The sequence below is a fragment of the Oncorhynchus gorbuscha genome, linkage group LG19, assembly GCF_021184085.1.
Source record: "Oncorhynchus gorbuscha isolate QuinsamMale2020 ecotype Even-year linkage group LG19, OgorEven_v1.0, whole genome shotgun sequence".
Classification (NCBI taxonomy): domain Eukaryota; kingdom Metazoa; phylum Chordata; class Actinopteri; order Salmoniformes; family Salmonidae; genus Oncorhynchus; species Oncorhynchus gorbuscha.
In genome coordinates, this window is record NC_060191.1 from 6745651 (window position 1) to 6753951 (window position 8301).

Genomic DNA, 8301 nt, shown 5'->3' on the forward strand with positions numbered 1-8301 from the left:
AATAATAATAATCAGCTCCAGCATAATACCAGAGATGCTGTTCACTCCAGTCTCTTAAGTGTATTATAATAATAATAATAATAATAATAATCAGCTCCAGCATAATACCAGAGATGCTGTTCACTCCAGTCTCTTAAGTGTATAATAATAATAATAATCAGCTCCAGCATAATACCAGAGATGCTGTTCACTCCAGTCTCTTAAGTGTATAATAATAATAATAATCAGCTCCAGCATAATACCAGAGATGCTGTTCACTCCAGTCTCTTAAGTGTATAATAATAATAATAATCAGCTCCAGCATAATACCAGAGATGCTGTTCACTCCAGTCTCTTAAGTGTATTATAATAATAATAATAATAATAATAATCAGCTCCAGCATAATACCAGAGATGCTGTTCACTCCAGTCTCTTAAGTGTATAATAATAATAATAATCAGCTCCAGCATAATACCAGAGATGCTGTTCACTCCAGTCTCTTAAGTGTATAATAATAATAATAATCAGCTCCAGCATAATACCAGAGATGCTGTTCACTCCAGTCTCTTAAGTGTATTATAATAATAATAATAATAATAATAATCAGCTCCAGCATAATACCAGAGATGCTGTTCACTCCAGTCTCTTAAGTGTATAATAATAATAATAATAATAATAATAATCAGCTCCAGCATAATACCAGAGATGCTGTTCACTCCAGTCTCTTAAGTGTATAATAATAATAATAATCAGCTCCAGCATAATACCAGAGATGCTCTTCACTCCAGTCTCTTAAGTGTATAATAATAATAATAATCAGCTCCAGCATAATACCAGAGATGCTGTTCACTCCAGTCTCTTAAGTGTATAATAATAATCAGCTCCAGCATAATACCAGAGATGCTGTTCACTCCAGTCTCTTAAGTATATAATAATAATAATAATCAGCTCCAGCATAATACCAGAGATGCTGTTCACTCCAGTCTCTTAAGTGTATAATAATAATCAGCTCCAGCATAATACCAGAGATGCTGTTCACTCCAGTCTCTTAAGTATATAATAATAATAATAATCAGCTCCAGCATAATACCAGAGATACTGTTCACTCCAGTCTCTTAAGTGTATAATAATAATAATAATCAGCTCCAGCATAATACCAGAGATGCTGTTCACTCCAGTCTCTTAAGTGTATAATAATAATAATAATCAGCTCCAGCATAATACCAGAGATGCTGTTCACTCCAGTCTCTTAAGTGTATAATAATAATAATAATCAGCTCCAGCATAATACCAGAGATGCTGTTCACTCCAGTCTCTTAAGTGTATTATAATAATAATAATAATAATAATAATCAGCTCCAGCATAATACCAGAGATGCTGTTCACTCCAGTCTCTTAAGTGTATAATAATAATAATAATAATAATAATAATAATCAGCTCCAGCATAATACCAGAGATGCTGTTCACTCCAGTCTCTTAAGTGTATAATAATAATAATAATCAGCTCCAGCATAATACCAGAGATGCTCTTCACTCCAGTCTCTTAAGTGTATAATAATAATAATAATCAGCTCCAGCATAATACCAGAGATGCTGTTCACTCCAGTCTCTTAAGTGTATAATAATAATCAGCTCCAGCATAATACCAGAGATGCTGTTCACTCCAGTCTCTTAAGTATATAATAATAATAATAATCAGCTCCAGCATAATACCAGAGATGCTGTTCACTCCAGCTCCAGCATAATACCAGAGATGCTGTTCACTCCAGTCTCTTAAGTGTATAATAATAATCAGCTCCAGCATAATACCAGAGATGCTGTTCACTCCAGTCTCTTAAGTGTATTATAATAATAATAATAATCAGCTCCAGCATAATACCAGAGATGCTGTTCACTCCAGTCTCTTAAGTGTATAATAATAATCAGCTCCAGCATAATACCAGAGATGCTGTTCACTCCAGTCTCTTAAGTGTATTATAATAATAATAATAATCAGCTCCAGCATAATACCAGAGATGCTGTTCACTCCAGTCTCTTAAGTGTATTATAATAATAATAATAATCAGCTCCAGCATAATACCAGAGATGCTGTTCACTCCAGTCTCTTAAGTGTATAATAATAATCAGCTCCAGCATAATACCAGAGATGCTGTTCACTCCAGTCTCTTAAGTGTATAATAATAATAATAATCAGCTCCAGCATAATACCAGAGATGCTGTTCACTCCAGTCTCTTAAGTGTATAATAATAATAATAATCAGCTCCAGCATAATACCAGAGATGCTGTTCACTCCAGTCTCTTAAGTGTATTATAATAATAATAATAATCAGCTCCAGCATAATACCAGAGATGCTGTTCACTCCAGTCTCTTAAGTGTATTATAATAATAATAATAATCAGCTCCAGCATAATACCAGAGATGCTGTTCACTCCAGTCTCTTAAGTGTATAATAATAATCAGCTCCAGCATAATACCAGAGATGCTGTTCACTCCAGTCTCTTAAGTGTATAATAATAATAATAATCAGCTCCAGCATAATACCAGAGATGCTGTTCACTCCAGTCTCTTAAGTATATAATAATAATAATCAGCTCCAGCATAATACCAGAGATGCTGTTCACTCCAGTCTCTTAAGTGTATAATAATAATCAGCTCCAGCATAATACCAGAGATGCTGTTCACTCCAGTCTCTTAAGTGTATAATAATAATCAGCTCCAGCATAATACCAGAGATGCTGTTCACTCCAGTCTCTTAAGTTCACTCCAGTCTCTTGTATAATAATAATAATAATCAGCTCCAGCATAATACCAGAGATGCTGTTCACTCCAGTCTCTTAAGTGTATAATAATAATCAGCTCCAGCATAATACCAGAGATGCTGTTCACTCCAGTCTCTTAAGTGTATAATAATAATAATAATCAGCTCCAGCATAATACCAGAGATGCTGTTCACTCCAGTCTCTTAAGTGTATAATAATAATAATAATCAGCTCCAGCATAATACCAGAGATGCTGTTCACTCCAGTCTCTTAAAGCTGCATAATACCAGAGATGCTGTTCACTCCAGTCTCTTAAGTGTATAATAATAATAATAATAATCAGCTCCAGCATAATACCAGAGATGCTGTTCACTCCAGTCTCTTAAGTGTATAATATAATAATAATAATCAGCTCCAGCATAATACCAGAGATGCTGTTCACTCCAGTCTCTTAAGTGTATAATAATAATAATAATCAGCTCCAGCATAATACCAGAGATGCTGTTCACTCCAGTCTCTTAAGTGTATAATAATAATAATAATCAGCTCCAGCATAATACCAGAGATGCTGTTCACTCCAGTCTCTTAAGTGTATAATATAATAATAATAATAATAATAATAATCAGCTCCAGCATAATACCAGAGATGCTGTTCACTCCAGTCTCTTAAGTGTATAATAATAATAATAATCAGCTCCAGCATAATACCAGAGATGCTGTTCACTCCAGTCTCTTAAGTGTATAATAATAATAATAATCAGCTCCAGCATAATACCAGAGATGCTGTTCACTCCAGTCTCTTAAGTGTATAATAATAATAATAATCAGCTCCAGCATAATACCAGAGATGCTGTTCACTCCAGTCTCTCTTAAGTGTATAATAATAATAATAATCAGCTCCAGCATAATACCAGAGATGCTGTTCACTCCAGTCTCTTAAGTGTATAATAATAATAATAATAATCAGCTCCAGCATAATACCAGAGATACTGTTCACTCCAGTCTCTTAAGTGTATAATAATAATAATAATCAGCTCCAGCATAATACCAGAGATGCTGTTCACTCCAGTCTCTTAAGTGTATAATAATAATAATACAGCTCAGCTCCCAGCATAATACCAGAGATGCTGTTCACTCCAGTCTCTTAAGTGTATAATAATAAATAATAATAATCAGCTCCAGCATAATACCAGAGATACTGTTCACTCCAGTCTCTTAAGTGTATAATAATAATAATAATCAGCTCCAGCATAATACCAGAGATGCTGTTCACTCCAGTCTCTTAAGTGTATAATAATAATAATAATAATAATCAGCTCCAGCATAATACCAGAGATGCTGTTCACTCCAGTCTCTTAAGTGTATAATAATAATAATAATAATAATCAGCTCCAGCATAATACCAGAGATGCTGTTCACTCCAGTCTCTTAAGTGTATAATAATAATAATAATCAGCTCCAGCATAATACCAGAGATGCTGTTCACTCCAGTCTCTTAAGTGTATAATAATAATAATAATCAGCTCCAGCATAATACCAGAGATGCTGTTCACTCCAGTCTCTTAAGTGTATAATAATAATAATAATAATCAGCTCCAGCATAATACCAGAGATACTGTTCACTCCAGTCTCTTAATGTGTATAATAATAATAATAATAATAATCAGCTCCAGCATAATACCAGAGATGCTGTTCACTCCAGTCTCTTAAGTGTATAATAATAATAATAATAATAATCAGCTCCAGCATAATACCAGAGATGCTGTTCACTCCAGTCTCTTAAGTGTATAATAATAATAATAATAATAATCAGCTCCAGCATAATACCAGAGATGCTGTTCACTCCAGTCTCTTAAGTGTATAATAATAATAATAATAATAATCAGCTCCAGCATAATACCAGAGATGCTGTTCACTCCAGTCTCTTAAGTGTATAATAATAATAATAATAATAATCAGCTCCAGCATAATACCAGAGATGCTGTTCACTCCAGTCTCTTAAGTGTATAATATAATAATAATAATAATCAGCTCCAGCATAATACCAGAGATGCTGTTCACTCCAGTCTCTTAAGTGTATAATAATAATAATAATCAGCTCCAGCATAATACCAGAGATGCTGTTCAGAGATGCTGTTCACCCCAGTCTCTTAAGTGTATAATAATAATAATAATAATAATCAGCTCCAGCATAATACCAGAGATGCTGTTCACTCCAGTCTCTTAAGTGTATAATAATAATAATAATAATAATCAGCTCCAGCATAATACCAGAGATCCAGTCTCTGTAATCAGCTCCAGTCTCTTAAGTGTATAATAATAATAATAATCAGCTCCAGCATAATACCAGAGATGCTGTTCACTCCAGTCTCTTAAGTGTATAATAATAATCAGCTCCAGCATAATACCAGAGATGCTGTTCACTCCAGTCTCTTAAGTGTATAATAATAATAATAATCAGCTCCAGCATAATACCAGAGATGCTGTTCACTCCAGTCTCTTAAGTGTATAATAATAATAATAATCAGCTCCAGCATAATACCAGAGATGCTGTTCACTCCAGTCTCTTAAGTGTATAATAATAATCAGCTCCAGCATAATACCAGAGATGCTGTTCACTCCAGTCTCTTAAGTGTATAATAATAATAATAATCAGCTCCAGCATAATACCAGAGATGCTGTTCACTCCAGTCTCTTAAGTGTATAATAATAATAATAATCAGCTCCAGCATAATACCAGAGATGCTGTTCACTCCAGTCTCTTAAGTGTATAATAATAATAATAATCAGCTCCAGCATAATACCAGAGATGCTGTTCACTCCAGTCTCTTAAGTGTATAATAATAATAATAATCAGCTCCAGCATAATACCAGAGATGCTGTTCACTCCAGTCTCTTAAGTGTATAATAATAATAATAATCAGCTCCAGCATAATACCAGAGATGCTGTTCACTCCAGTCTCTTAAGTGTATAATAATAATAATAATCAGCTCCAGCATAATACCAGAGATGCTGTTCACTCCAGTCTCTTAAGTGTATAATAATAATCAGCTCCAGCATAATACCAGAGATGCTGTTCACTCCAGTCTCTTAAGTGTATAATATAATAATAATCAGCTCCAGCATAATACCAGAGATGCTGTTCACTCCAGTCTCTTAAGTGTATAATAATAATAATAATCAGCTCCAGCATAATACCAGAGATGCTGTTCACTCCAGTCTCTTAAGTGTATAATAATAATAATAATCAGCTCCAGCATAATACCAGAGATGCTGTTCACTCCAGTCTCTTAAGTGTATAATAATAATAATAATCAGCTCCAGCATAATACCAGAGATGCTGTTCACTCCAGTCTCTTAAGTGTATAATAATAATCAGCTCCAGCATAATACCAGAGATGCTGTTCACTCCAGTCTCTTAAGTGTATAATAATAATCAGCTCCAGCATAATACCAGAGATGCTGTTCACTCCAGTCTCTTAAGTGTATAATAATAATAATAATCAGCTCCAGCATAATACCAGAGATGCTGTTCACTCCAGTCTCTTAAGTGTATAATAATAATAATAATCAGCTCCAGCATAATACCAGAGATGCTGTTCACTCCAGTCTCTTAAGTGTATAATAATAATCAGCTCCAGCATAATACCAGAGATGCTGTTCACTCCAGTCTCTTAAGTGTATAATAATAATAATAATCAGCTCCAGCATAATACCAGAGATGCTGTTCACTCCAGTTCACTCAGCTCCAGCATAATACCAGAGATGCTGTTCACTCCAGTCTCTTAAGTGTATAATAATAATAATAATCAGCTCCAGCATAATACCAGAAATGCTGTTCACTCCAGTCTCTTAAGTGTATAATAATAATCAGCTCCAGCATAATACCAGAGATGCTGTTCACTCCAGTCTCTTAAGTGTATAATAATAATAATAATCAGCTCCAGCATAATACCAGAGATGCTGTTCACTCCAGTCTCTTAAGTGTATAATAATAATAATAATCAGCTCCAGCATAATACCAGAGATGCTGTTCACTCCAGTCTCTTAAGTGTATAATAATAATAATAATCAGCTCCAGCATAATACCAGAGATGCTGTTCACTCCAGTCTCTTAAGTGTATAATAATAATAATAATCAGCTCCAGCATAATACCAGAGATGCTGTTCACTCCAGTCTCTTAAGTGTATAATAATAATAATAATCAGCTCCAGCATAATACCAGAGATGCTGTTCACTCCAGTCTCTTAAGTGTATAATAATAATAATAATAATCAGCTCCAGCATAATACCAGAGATGCTGTTCACTCCAGTCTCTTAAGTGTATAATAATAATAATAATCAGCTCCAGCATAATACCAGAGATGCTGTTCACTCCAGTCTCTTAAGTGTATAATAATAATAATAATCAGCTCCAGCATAATACCAGAGATGCTGTTCACTCCAGTCTCTTAAGTGTATAATAATAATAATAATCAGCTCCAGCATAATACCAGAGATGCTGTTCACTCCAGTCTCTTAAGTGTATAATAATAATAATAATAATAATAATAATAATAATCAGCTCCAGCATAATACCAGAGATGCTCTTCACTCCAGTCTCTTAAGTGTATAATAATAATCAGCTCCAGCATAATACCAGAGATGCTGTTCACTCCAGTCTCTTAAGTGTATAATAATAATAATAATCAGCTCCAGCATAATACCAGAGATGCTGTTCACTCCAGTCTCTTAAGTGTACAATAATAATAATAATCAGCTCCAGCATAATACCAGAGATGCTGTTGACTCCAGTATCTTAAGTGTATAATAATAATAATAATAATAATCAGCTCCAGCATAATACCAGAGATGCTGTTGACTCCAGTCTCTTAAGTGTATAATAATAATAATAATAATAATCAGCTCCAGCATAATACCAGAGATGCTGTTGACTCCAGTATCTTAAGTGTATAATAATAATCAGCTCCAGCATAATACCAGAGATGCTGTTCACTCCAGTCTCTTAAGTGTATAATAATAATAATAATCAGCTCCAGCATAATACCAGAGATGCTGTTCACTCCAGTCTCTTAAGTGTATAATAATAATAATAATCAGCTCCAGCATAATACCAGAGATGCTGTTCACTCCAGTCTCTTAAGTGTATAATAATAATAATAATCAGCTCCAGCATAATACCAGAGATGCTGTTCACTCCAGTCTCTTAAGTGTATTATAATAATAATAATAATCAGCTCCAGCATAATACCAGAGATGCTGTTCACTCCAGTCTCTTAAGTGTATAATAATAATCAGCTCCAGCATAATACCAGAGATGCTGTTCACTCCAGTCTCTTAAGTGTATAATAATAATCAGCTCCAGCATAATACCAGAGATGCTGTTCACTCCAGTCTCTTAAGTGTATAATAACAATCAGCTCCAGCATAATACCAGAGATGCTGTTGACTCCAGTCTCTTAAGTGTATAATAATAATAATAATCAGCTCCAGCATAATACCAGAGATGCTGTTCACTCCAGTCTCTTAAGTGTATAATAATAATAATAATCAGCTC